General features: G+C 45.0%; 2 non-coding genes across 2 annotated transcripts; both read right to left on the bottom strand.

The window, feature by feature from the left end:
* Nucleotides 1–622: 622 nt before the first annotated feature.
* Nucleotides 623–695, bottom strand: TRNAA-AGC (transfer RNA alanine (anticodon AGC)). Its single transcript has one exon. It is a non-coding gene; the product is annotated as a tRNA-Ala (tRNA).
* A 4,215-nt stretch (nucleotides 696–4,910) lies between these two features.
* Nucleotides 4,911–4,983, bottom strand: TRNAA-AGC (transfer RNA alanine (anticodon AGC)). The gene has a single exon. It is a non-coding gene; the product is annotated as a tRNA-Ala (tRNA).
* Nucleotides 4,984–13,240: the final 8,257 nt, after the last annotated feature.

Raw genomic sequence — 13,240 nt, 5'->3', positions numbered from 1 at the left:
AACTTACTCGTTTGCTCAAAACTGCAAACGATAATCACAACTTCCTTCAGTGAGAAAAGAATAAGAGTACTCTGAGTTACATGCCCTTATTTGCAGCTGGGATGGAGTCTGATGTTATACTTTAATTATTTTTCTAACAGATGCCTCAAAAAGTACTCTTTTCTTTATATATGTTTTGGATTTTAAGTTTTCAAATGAAATTATCTAATTTAATTTATTCTTTATACATTAGTATGTAATATTACAAATGTATGTATATATAATTTTATAAAAGGAATAGAATTTACTGCCCCTCATCTTTCTCCATTTATTAATTTTATTTAAAAATGTAACCTAGTATACTGAATAAAATTAAGGTGAATTAAAAATCTAACATTATTTTCATATTTAATTAAGCTTCTAAAACTAAAGGAAAAGAGCACCTCGGGCTCTGGCTTTTGGAGAATTGCTTATTTCCTTTACTGATTTTCCAGGTCTTTAGAAGGATTTACATTTGGACTGTCATGACATGACACGAGGGTACACTTGGCCTGTGCCCCTTGAGTCTGTGTCACACGGTAACACGCAGGGGTGGGACTAATGACCAAACGCCAGCTTGGGCCATGTCAAAAGTTGGTTAAAGTGGAGAATGCGGGCATCGATCCCTCTGCCTCTCGCATGCTAAGCGAGCGCTCTACCACCTGAGCTAATTCCCCTCGGCGAGCTTGGGCTTCTCACACATTTCACCCACGCGGAATTCGAATTGGAGGGACCTTTCACCTTTAACGCCACCAAGGTGCCACTAGAATCTCAGTCATTGCCCAGGATCTCAGAGACCGCCTGGGACAGGTGCGCGGGGACAATCAACCGCTTTGTGACGAGGCGGGAAAGGGAAAGGAGAGCCTGGGGAGGGTCGCGGCGGGAGCGTCTCGTCTCCGCCCCAGCTGGGAGCTCCCGTGTTCGTGGGTGACACGACAGCGCGTCTCGTCTGGCGCGGCCACACCGGGAACTGTCGGGCTCCTGCGCGCAGGTTCCCAGAACGTTCTGCTCGTCCTCAGTTTAAAAGTCCTTCAGAGTTTCAGCCGCCCGTGGCCCTCGGCCCTCGGGGAGGCGGCTCTGGGGTCGCCTTCCAGGCTCTCGGTTCTCTCCGCCACCCCCAGCGTGGCCGGTCAGGTATCAGCGGAATAACCGCGGGTGTGGGGGAAACTGTTCATTCACATGTAACTCAAGATGGGCATTTCAAATTCCAATTACACGTGCCGCCCTTTAAGTATGAAACGGAATGTGAGTTTTTTAGTGTTTTTTAAAAAGGTTGTCAAACAAAGTACATGTTAGAAAGAAAGTAAGGATCAGCCTGAAGGGCTGCGCTCCCAGTCTACCTGGAAGCAGGGGGGGCCGCGCAGCGCCTGGGCAGCTTGGCTTCGCCCCTGCTCCCCCCTCCCCTCCAGCCACAGCGCTGGCCCCGCGCCCACCCTCTCCCTGCCCCCTCCTCCACGCAGAGCCTTCAGCTCCCCGAGGCCAGCAGCGTGGCTTCCCCTGCCGCCTGGGGGGCGCACGCCCCCTCCTCGGCTGCCGCAGGTCCTGGGAGGATCCCGTGTCTGACCCGTGCACGCGGGCGTCGCATTTCCACCGTGCGCTCCAGCGTCCGCAGATCCACCCACTCACCCCAGACTCCCCGGGGACGAGGAGTGAGCTCTGCAGAAGGCTCAGAGGAGAGAGTTGTTGGCTGAGCTGGAGGACTGGGGGCAGGACGTCCTCTGACCAGGGGTGGGAGCTGGGCGGGCGAGCAGGCGTGATTGCTGGAGCCAGGGCCGGCGTGGGGGGACAGGGGCTTCTTGGCCCTGCAGGCACCTGGCAGAGCTGGGCTCCTTCCGGCTGCAGCTCAGGGGCTGCAGGACAGGGCGCCCCGTTTCCTCCTGCCCCCTTCTTTAAAGCCCCAGCCCCAGCAGGCGCTGTTTGAGTTTCCTTACCAAGGGCTTGAGCAGTCGTTCCTGGGGAAGGAAAACTTGGTTTTGAGGTTTCTGTCACCGCAGTGCCTTTACCCCAGAACCTGTGAGCACTCGGTGGAGTCCTTGAGATTCCACCCACCTTTCCCTTTGCTAGCTGCCTTCCCAACCTAAACCTCGCCTGCACCGTCTGCCAGGGGCAGGTAAATTTAGTAATGCCACCAGGATTGGAAGACACACTAAGGTTGAAAATCTCCTTTAACAAGGCTGCAAGAGTCCTGAGCATATTGAATTTCTTGGCCCCGACATCCAGCTACCTTGTCTCTGGGGAGTCTAGAGAATTCCACGCAGATTGAGCGTAAAGAAGATAATGATTCAGTTTTGGTTTTTGTTTTGTTTGAAAAAACAGAGAAGCATGGAGACCATTGACAGAGCTGCTTTATTTTAAAATTGTATATATATAAATTTTTTGGAAAAAATTTCTTTATTTTTAAATAATTTTTAGAGTACATAAAAGTTACACTGAAAATATAAGTCATTTTTATATACCCCACCACTCCCCCTCTCACAGTTTCCCTGATTAACATCTTTCATTCGTTGGTACATATCTTACAATTGAAGCATTACTACTAACCATGATCTGTAGTTTACATTATGGCTTACACCTTATACCACACAATTTCATAGGTTTTGACAAAATGTGTAATGGCCTGTATCCGTCATGGCAATATCATGCAGAACAATTCCAAAGTTCCAAAAACGGTGCATGTTACATGTATTCTTCCCTCTCCCTCCCCTCAGAACCTCTGGTGACCTCTGTCTTTATATCAGTGTTACAAATTCTTCAAATTCTAGAATAACAGTTTACTTTGGCCCATAGTTGCATTTCCCTGTCATGTGTGTTCATTCCCCAGTCTTGAGGATTTGGGGATGGCGATGCCCACTCTACTTCTGATTGAGGGGACTTAGGTACCATGGGGCAGATGGACGGAACTGTCCTGCTTGCGGTTGTAGATGGTCTCTGTTTGGGGGGATGGGCTTTGTCCATCATTATTCTTTTGTTACTTGTCCTGGGCAAGTATGATAAATTGGAGAGTAGGTGTTGGCCACAACTCTGCTGAGAGTCAGGGCTCAACCAGCATCTGAACAGGCTGAAGATTTACATCTCTGGGACATAAATTTAATGGCTACAGTGCTGATTACAGGTTCGAATAAAAGGGGGAGAAGAATCATGTGTAGGAAATTATAAATGAGCCTAACTCTGATACACTGGGGAGATAGGTTATCACATATTCCAAGGTAAGGCCCACCAATGGGGTAGCAATTTCCTGGAGTTGTCTGCCCTGTCCAGATGTCTCTGGACACCTCCGGAGCACCCCTGCCTGAGACACTGTTTACTCTGTCAGTCGGTGAGATCCTCCTGAGTTGTGCAAACATGTAACCACTGGAATGCCCTCCCAATTCACTTTGAAATCTCTTAGCCATCAAAACTCATTTGATTTAATATTTCTCCCTTTTGGTCAGTCCCTCAGTTCCAGGGATGCCTATCCCTGAGAGTCATTTCCCACACAGGGAAGGGCGTTGGGGGGAGCAGTGAGCTTACATGTGGAGTTTGCCTTAGCGATAGGCCACATTTGAGTAACAAGGAGGTTTTGGGAGGTATCTATTACTAGACTAAGTTTCAATTTTATAAGAATAAGGTTCATAAGTACAGGCATTAATATCAAGGGCTTGGCATATTGGTCTGTTCTCTTTTTCTAGGAACTGCCCATAAGTTCTAGAGATTCTTGCCGCTCTATTAGAGAATGCAGGAGGGCTCGCCAGGATGGGAATTTAATATGTTGTTGGTTATTGTGTGGGTCTCCACCCACTCAGATAACACCCCATGACCACATGAACCCATTCACAGAGGTGTGCCCCAGGTGCACCCTTCCCCACACATGCCCCCGCCACTGCCACCCTGCCCCAGTGATCCTCCCCTGCCACAGCTGGAGCTTTTCTGTAAGCCCAAACCTCTCCAAAAACAAAGCCAAATAAATTTTTTTGCATTTGCCTTCCATCACAGCAAGATATGTTGCTTTTACGTATACTGACATTTCTTGTATTTGTTCATTCAGATAACGAAAATGTGAATTCTGCAGAAAATGTTCTCTAATTTAAAATTCCACCCTTAAATACTTTTTATAGTTACAAAACATTAAAATAAATAATCTGGGCATTCAATATAAAAGCCAGAAAAAGGAAAAGGAGGCGAAATCTTAAAGAAAACATGGAAGGGGAAGAATAGTAAAAAGGAATACCAGGAATTAATTAACTAGAAAACAGCAAAATCTGGTTGGTCCTTTGGGGAAAAAAAAGGAAAGAAATGGTCAATTACCCGTCAAATGTGAAAAGAAAAAAAAAGTGCAAGAGGGTGAAATCACAAAGAAAAAAAAATGACTTAGTTGATACTATGGTTAGGATTTCGGAAGCTGCGGCAGGATAATTTTTTGAATTCTGGATTGATCTTGCGCCCCCAGTCCCCCGCACTATTCACACTGTCCGCTCAGGCAGCAGCCGTGCGTCCTGCCTCCCTCTAGACACGCGGGTGGAAGTGACAGGAGCACCGGCTGCACAGGCGGGCTCTCGGCACTGCGTAAGCTCACATTCCAGGGGAGAGAAAAGCAAAGACTGACTACCATGCCTTCTGGAGGAGACACTGGGAAGATGGGCGCGAGGTGAGGCATCGCGTGGCTCTCACTTAGCTGCGATGGTCACAGAGAGGCTGAGCGTGAGGAAGGAAAATCAGAGCCAAAGCCTGATCGCCAGGACGGCCGGCCTGGGCAGGGGTGGAAAGGACCGGCAGGCGCGAGGGTCTCTGTGGGAAACAGTAGAGAAGGGCAAAAGAGGGCCAGAGGTCCTTAGACCTTTTCCCAGGTGAGAAACTCCGAGATTGTTAACGAAAGAACAGAACGTACAAAACCAAGAAGGGAAAAGAAGAGCGCCTGGAGAATGCGGGCATCGATCCCGCTACCTCTCGCATGCTAAGCGAGCGCTCTACCACTTGAGCTAATTCCCCACGATTACCCAGCGCTGGATTTGTCACATTCCACCCATTTTCCTGGGGGTCCCCAGACCTGCCGGGAACCTCCAGCCGCAAACTCCAGCCGCCACGGATTTGCGAGCCGAGTGTCCCAGACTTGCTCAGCAGAAGACCTCAGAATCAGGACAGCGAGGAGAAGGGATGTCCGAGGAAAGCCACGGAAAAACGACACGCCCTCCTCCAGTTTTCCAGTTCCTCGGTTTCGCGGCAGGAAAGGGAGCTCATCCCAAGGAAGCCCCCCGGAGCTGCCCGGGCTCCCGCCGCAGCCCTCCCGGCGGCTCGGCCTCTCGCGTCTCAGCTCGAGTCCTGACGATCACCTGCTCGCGCAGGCGTGGCTGCCCGGGGACGCGGAGCGGCAGCTGCTCCCAGCCCGGGGCCTCACGCCCTCCGTGGGCCAGGGTGCTGGCGGGCCGCCCGAGCCGACCTCCCGCTCCCCGAAGACCCAGTGCCCTTCGCTGCTCAGAGGCACAAGCCTGTAGCTCAGAGTGGGAGAGAATTTTAACAGGCTGTCGGGACTAAGTGAACTTACCAGGTGCAATGGATGTGTCATGATGATGGGAAAGAGTGTTGCTGTAGGGGGAGTGGGGGGCGGGGGCGGTGGGGTTGAATGGGACCTCATTTTTTTTTTTAATGTAATTAAAAAAATAATAATTAAAAAAAAAAAGAAAATAAGAGTTTAGCCTCAGTTGGACTAAAGAAGAATTTTAAGGAAAGGTAGAGAACGCAGACGCTGATGTCAGGACTTCCCTGTCCTGAGTATCTACTGGGATGCTGAGTCAGCAATAATGGAGAAAGTCTTCCCTTGGTCCTAAAAGAACGACCACATTTTCCTTTCTTATAAATTCATTATGCCAGAACTCTTGTCTGCACTCCTCTACAATTGTGGATGTGGCATCAAAAAATTTGACATAAGTACTTTTTTTCCGCGACCACAGGCCTTCGGCTCTCATTCAACCATCCCATTTAAAGATCTGAGCTTCTTACCCCTATTTCATCTTGGACCACATCGATATGCTTGTCTACAGCAGAGGCCTCCTGGGTTTCCCAGACAACACCCAGTTCCTGAGGCTACACGCAGTACTTCCCTCCTCCTGTAGGATCCTGGGAGTAATGGATGACCTTGGAGGGGAGTCAGAGCTTTAGAGAAACAGAAACCTTGCGAATTTTAATCTCTCTTAACACATCTAGCAACAGGCACAGTGAATGAGGTCAGAAACTAGAACACCAGCAGCTAATATTTATCAGACCCTTTTTCTAGCTGCTGTCCAGGTAGCAGCAGGTACCATGCCCAGAGATAGTCTATCATCTCCATTTTCCATCCTCAGAATAACCACAGACCTCAAGAATCTCCTAACCAAAAGAGAATGACCCTTTGGTCATTTCTTCCATCACTACTTCACACCCATCATGTCTCTTGGCCTACTTATCTCCACACTCCCTTGATCCTTCTCATTACTATGTAGACCTTCACATCTCCAGGCCAGTGGGAGACATTAGCTCAGTTATCTCTCAGAGTTGTAGTGGATTCCAAGTGTGTTTTCCACCCAAGCAGGAGTATCGTTTAAGGTAGAGACAGAGTCACCTCCTCTGTGAATATCTATTACCAAGTAGGAATTTAGCTTAATTGATAGTTGCCAAATGAATACATGATATGCAGATAATTAGGCACCTCAAGTACAGACTGGCTTTAGATCATGGATGACTGTGCAGAGAATGAGAAGCTTGAGGCAGGGCCTGAAATTTCACAGGAATTCCTTTGTCCAAGTAGGAAATGTGGTTGGGGAAGAGTAGAAGGGCGTTCTCAACATGGCGAATGGCACAGGCATTAGCTACTGGACTTCAAGGAATTGCAGGTGCTTGCCGCAGCTTCAGGGCCCTCCTGCATTGTCCCAGGTTGTGAGGGACACTCCCTAAGAAGAAGAAAGACTTCCCATGTCAGTCAGAAATTTAAAAAGAGGCTTTCTAATTTATAACATATCTTGGGTTCAAATAAGGAAATGAAATAGAAAAGCATGCTTCATCAATGAAAATCTCTTTGTAATATGGTCAACATAGAATAATGCTGAGAGAAATCAAGTGTGTCAGAAAGATAAGTGGGAAACGGAAAAGAGAAGGATGGGAAGGGGACAGACCTGACTGCACCTCGGGAACCTGCAAGAGCTCCCTGAGATCAAAGGCCACCTTCAGAGTTGTGATCGCTGCTCTGACCAGCTGAGCTAGTGCCACTACACGAGGGGTGACTAATACAGAACTTTATGCAGTTTCTTTGAGGACAGGATAATATTGCAATTTAACCCATTCCTGTGAGTGTGAACCCTTTATAAGAAGGACAATTTGATGGGGTTACTTCAGTTCAGGAGCGGCTCAACTCAATCCTATGGGTCTTAATTCTATCACCGGAGTCCTTCAGAAGCAGAATGAAATTCAGATACAGACAGATATCCACGGGGTGTGTGGGGGGGCAGCCAGACACTGAAAGTCAGAACCCAGAAAAGAAGGGAGAGGCCAGGAGGGGTCCCGTGTCCATTGCCGTGTCACAGAGAAGCCAAGGATCACTGGCAGCTAGTCTTTGGGAAGAAAGCATCACCTTGATGATGCCTTGATTTGGACGTTTTCTCAACCTCAAAACTGTAAGCTAATAAATTCTCATTGTTTAAACCCAATCCATTTCATGGCATTTGCTTTAAGCCCAGGAAACTAAAACAATCAGTACGCAAATATCTGTTTGAATCCCTGCTTTCAGTACTTTGGAGTATATACCTAGAATTGGGATTACTGGGTCATATGGTAATTCTATACTTAGCTTTCTGAGAAACTGCCATACTATCTTCCATAGCAGCCATACCATTTTATATTCCCACCGACAATAAATGAGTGTCCTCTTTCTCCACATCTTCTCCAGCACTTTTAATTTCCATTTTTAAAAATAATAAACATTTTAGTGGGTGCAAAATGGTATTTCATTGTGGTTTTGATTTGCATTTCCCTAATGGCTAATGATGTTCAGCATTTTTGCCTGCTCCACTTCATGTAGTTTTTTGGCCATTTGTATTTCTTCTTTAGAGAAATGACTATACAAGTTTTTTGCCCATTTTAAAATAGGATCTTTGTCTTTTTGTTCTTGAGTTAAAGGGTTTCTTTATATATTCTGGATATTAAATATTTTCGGATTATGTGATTTCCAAATATTTTCTCCACCATATAGGTTGTTGTTTTACTTTTATGATAAAGTCCTTTGAGGAACAAAGGTTTGTTGTTGTTTTATTTTGAGGAGATCCATTTATCTATTTTTTTTTCTTGTATTGCTTGTGCTTTGGGTGTAAAGTCAAGAAACCATTGCCTGACACAATGTCTTAAAGATATTCCCTAATGTTTTCTTCTCAGAGTTTTGTAGTTCTGGCTTTTATATTAATGTCTTTGATCTATTTTCAGTTGATTTTTAAAATATGGGGCGAGGTAGGGGTCCAATTTCTTTCTTTTGAAAATGAAGATGCAGTTATTCCAGCACCATTTGTTGAAGAGACTATTCTTCCCCCATTGAGTGGTCTTTGTCCCCTTATTAAAAATCATTTGGCCATAATTGTGAGGGTTGATTTCTGAACTCTCAGTTCGATTCCACTGGTCTTGTGCTGGCATCATGCTGCTTTGCTTACTGTGGCTTTGTAATACATTTTAAAGATTGAGCAGTGTGAGTCTTCCAACTTTGTTCTTTTTCAAGATGGCTTTGGCTATTTGAGGCCTCTGTCCATCATCCAACGACTGGATAAACAAAACGTGGTATATACACACAACGGAGTTCTGATATGTGCCACTCCATGGATGAACCTCGAATACACCATATTGCATGAAATAAGCCAGACATAAAAGGACAAATATTGTATTACCTTAATGACATGAAATTATTAGAATAAGCAACCTCAAAGTGTCAGAGTCTAGAATCTAGCTTCCTTGGGGTGGTAGGGGTGGGGTTAGGAAATGGGAAGTTGAGGCTTAAAATGTCAGTTTCTATTTGGATGGATGGAAAAGCTTTGGTAATGGATGGTGCCAATGGTAGCATAACATTGTGACTGTAATTACCAGCACTGAATTATAGATTAAATTGTGAATTATAGATTAAGCTAAAGGGGGAAATTTTAGGTTGTATATATGTTACAAAAACAAAAAAATGTTTTAAAAAATCATAGAACTGTAGAATAGAAAGAGTGAACCCTAAGTTAAACCATGGACTATAGTTAATACTACAATTATAAAAACGTGTTCTCATCAATTGTAACAAATGTACCACATCAAAGCAAGGTGTTAGTAATAAGATGGTATATGAGAATCCCGTATTTTCGGCATGATTTTTCTGTAAACCTGTAACTTTTCTAACACAAAAAGAAGAAATGAAATGCTTACACAAAGACTGCAACAGAATATACTTATCTAAAGTGTCTTTATTCAAATAGAGATATAGGGGGCTGTTTCCCAAAGTTGGTAAAAGTGTGTGTGGAGGAAGAAGGAAGTCAAACACTCCCTTCGGGGAAAATAGGTGGAGAATCTGATGGTAGTTTTGCTAGAAGCCACGAGTCCAGGAGCCTGGGCGGGCGAATGCCTTGACAGCAAGTTGAGAGAAAGCGATGGCAATTTCGTCTTGCCTCAGCGTCTCTGAGGGACACCTGGTGCTAGGGACGCAAGCAAAGCAGAAAGGAGAGTGGGTGGTGGGTTGTGTTGTACTTAAGGTGGTCACGAAAACCATCGCTAAACAGGTGATACTTTAACTTTCCTTCTGCAAAATTTTATTCCCCGCGCCCCGCATCCCAGGATGGCTCCCTCGTCTGTTTGGTAGTTGATTTTTTTGGTTCATTGTTTGTGCTGGTTCCCTGCTCATTGTCTGATTTTTCTTGAGAGGGCACTGGGAACTGAAGCTGGTACCTCCCAAGTGGGAGGCAGGCGCTCAACTGCTCAAGCCACATCTGCTCCCTAATTGTATTTTAATTGCTATTTCGGGCATTGTAACTCCTTCCAAGTTCAGAGGGGAATCTGAAAGAAAATTTTATTCTTTAATTGGAATACTACTCAACTTTTAGTATCTGGTCACAGGGAAGTGGCAATTCACTGGGCCAGACTGGTGGCTCGGCTGATTGGAGCATGGTGCTAATCACCCCAAGGTCGTGCATTTAACCCCCGTGCGAGCTAGCTAGTTTTGTGTGTCAATTAAACCTGTTAAGACTGCCATGATAAAAACCTGCAACGGAATGATGGAGTCAATTCATGTTTCCCTGGTAATCTTGGCCAGATGAAAAGTAGGGGGCCCTGTTTTATGTTTGCTCTTGAGGGATCTGGGATTTGATGGTATGACTTAACTGCACATGTTTCTATGGTTCATCCGAGAAGTGCATTGCCACTAGAAAAGGTTTTAACTACATTACCCCACATGGCCACAACATTGTGATGGTATTCCTTAAAATACAGCTGAGCGGAAAGAGCCAGTCCAGGGACCAATTCCAGATCCAAACCTGCCTGCTTCCACGGCCTCTTGTTTTCTCTCCTGGGGTAAAGAATGTCTGTGAGGCATTGGGTTGAGGTTCTATAGCTACATGTGAGAGAAAGCACCACAAAATTGTGTTTTCTCACCGATGTTGTATTGATTCCTCCTTCTAGCTGATCCTACCTCCGCGTACCAAAATACTTGATGGAAGCCCCATCCACGAAAACTTCACTGTGCAAAAGTTACTTTTCATCCCTCTTGGTCATTTTTTAAACCTTGCCAGTGGTCTCGGTGCTTGTTGTCTAGTACTAAGTACTTAACATTAAAAATCTGAACGAATGTGTGAAGATTGAGAGCAGTGCAGAAAGAGTGTGTCTTGTGTCACAAATGTTCCTAATGAGTTGTGGGATTCACATGCTATCTTCACAGTCTGAGGGTTGTATAATCATGGACTAAAACCAATGGTAATTAGTCTCATTTCTCTGAATGTACCCTGAACCCTAGAGTGGCTCTGTATGACCCTACAGGGGACAGACCATACCCAATAGATCCAAAGTGGGTGTGAAATCAAACTAACCACTGTTTCTTTCCACCACAGATGTTCCATTCTGATCTGATGCACTGCTTAACCATCTCGGCCTCCTGGCGATCCATCTCTGTCCTGAGACACTGCTCTATGCTCAGATTATGGCCTTTCATAGATTTTGCCAGAAAGCATTTAATTTTTCAAGCCCATCGTGGCTCTTTCCTTACAGGGACCACGAGGAAGCTTAGTGGGAAGCCAGTTCTTTCCAGGAAGAGAAATTTGATGGGTCTAACCTCAAGCTCTAAATTCATTCACCAGCCTCAAGTGGGCATATATGATACAATCTCAGTGCCAGCTGATACTGGGCAATTCCCATCGCTCTGGCCCTGCTCCAGGTATTGATAAACCACTCAGAAAATCCTACAATCCCATCTTCCAGTCAAAGAAAAATATGAAGGATTTATTACTCCAGGCTTCAAGCACCTCCCCTTTAGCCAACTAAGTCAACCAACCTCAGTGCAAACATCTCTCATGATTCTTAGTACCTTAATAGGTGAAAATTATTGTGATGACAGTGTTAGAAAATCTTGGGACAAAAGATCCAAGCAATTAGCATGAAAGAAGGAGAGATTACCTGGCATCATCAAAGTGAAACTTCCCTGACTCTTCCTCTGAAAAGTGAATGTGCCACCTCCACATTCCTTATCCTCCAACTGACTTTTATGCCTGCACAGCAGACATCAATCATCACTTCGCAAATTCTGTATTTTTTAAATTAACTTGTTGTCAGTTTCACTTCCCCCTTCATCTGGAATGTAGCTCCACAAAGACAGGAATTTGTGTTTTATTCACTCTTGAATTTCCTTCCCCTAGAACAAGTCCCTGACACAGATGTGTGCTCAAGAAATAGTTGGTGGATGAATACATGAAGAATTATTTTACACATCTTCCATCCCACAGCTGCAGATTGGGCAACCCTCAGAGCATTGAGTGTTAAGAAAAATCTTCCCTAGCTCTTTCATCAGGTGGTAAAGAAGACTAAAGTTACAATATAGCTTATATTCTGTGGGGAAATCCAAATTACTTTACCACCCATTTTACTGAAACTCCTTGGAATCCCAAGAAAACAAGAAAACTGAGTATTCTCACCATACTCATGAGTACTGAGCCAGTCTTCAAATTCTTATCTAACAGCTTTTGCTGCTTTTGTTGTATATTGTACTTTTCTGTGTATCCGACAATTTCCTTTCTCTTTCATGTGCTAGACAAACCTATTGTTAGGCAGCCTATGAAAATGAGAAATGTGACTACTCAGATTCAAACTGGGGACTTTCAGATTACAAAATGGATAGGCTCCCTGTTGTTCTAAGAAGACAATTCCAAGCCTGCCATTTACATTGCAGTAGAAATAAATAATGTTAGTCTCCAAGAAATTTATCAAGTTCCAGATTTCTAAGAACACTATCAGTGCTTCTTTAAGAGAGCTCCATGTAAGCCAAAGTCCTGGTTGAAGAATTCCACACCCAGCACCTTGGAGTCCACATTTTTCCATATTCACCCATGAAAGAACAATTGTGCCTCTGGTCTTTTCACTCTTGTGTTCCAATGGTTTTGCTTTCCTTTCCTCAATATCTCAGTTGCTCTTTCATCTTCCATGGTCTCCTTTGTTGAAATGAAATGTGAGAGGTGCTCAGTTTATCTTTATTTCTAAAGATTTATTTTATTATTTATTTCTCTCCCCCACTGTCTGCTCTTCGTGTCCATTCACTGGGTGTCCTTCTGTGTCTTCTTGAGTCATCTCTCCATGTGTGCAGCGCCACTCCGGGTGGGATGTACTTTTTTCGTGTGGGGCAGCTCAGTGCCTGGCACACTTCTTGTGCATGGGTCTCCCCTATGCGGGGGACACCCCTACATGGCAGGGCATACTTGGTGTGCAGGAGTGCATGCATGCGGGCCAGCTGGCCCTGGGTTTGAACCCTGGACCTCCCATATGGTAGGTAGACGCTCTATCAGTTGAGCCATGTCTGCTTCCCCTGAGTTACTCATAGCTGATGGAATGAATGAATGAATGAATGTCTCTAAACTTGTCTCCAGTCCAAATTTCTCTTTCTGACTCTATATGATCACTTGCCTCTATATGACTGAAGACATTACCCTACAAAATACCTAAAGTAAATTTATGATAATAGCCTCCATGGCTTTTGTTCAGAGTTATGTGCCATTATTCTACTAAGATT

Source organism: Dasypus novemcinctus, chromosome 22, assembly GCF_030445035.2.
Source record: "Dasypus novemcinctus isolate mDasNov1 chromosome 22, mDasNov1.1.hap2, whole genome shotgun sequence".
Classification (NCBI taxonomy): domain Eukaryota; kingdom Metazoa; phylum Chordata; class Mammalia; order Cingulata; family Dasypodidae; genus Dasypus; species Dasypus novemcinctus.
This window is presented reverse-complemented; position numbering and strand designations above follow the sequence as displayed.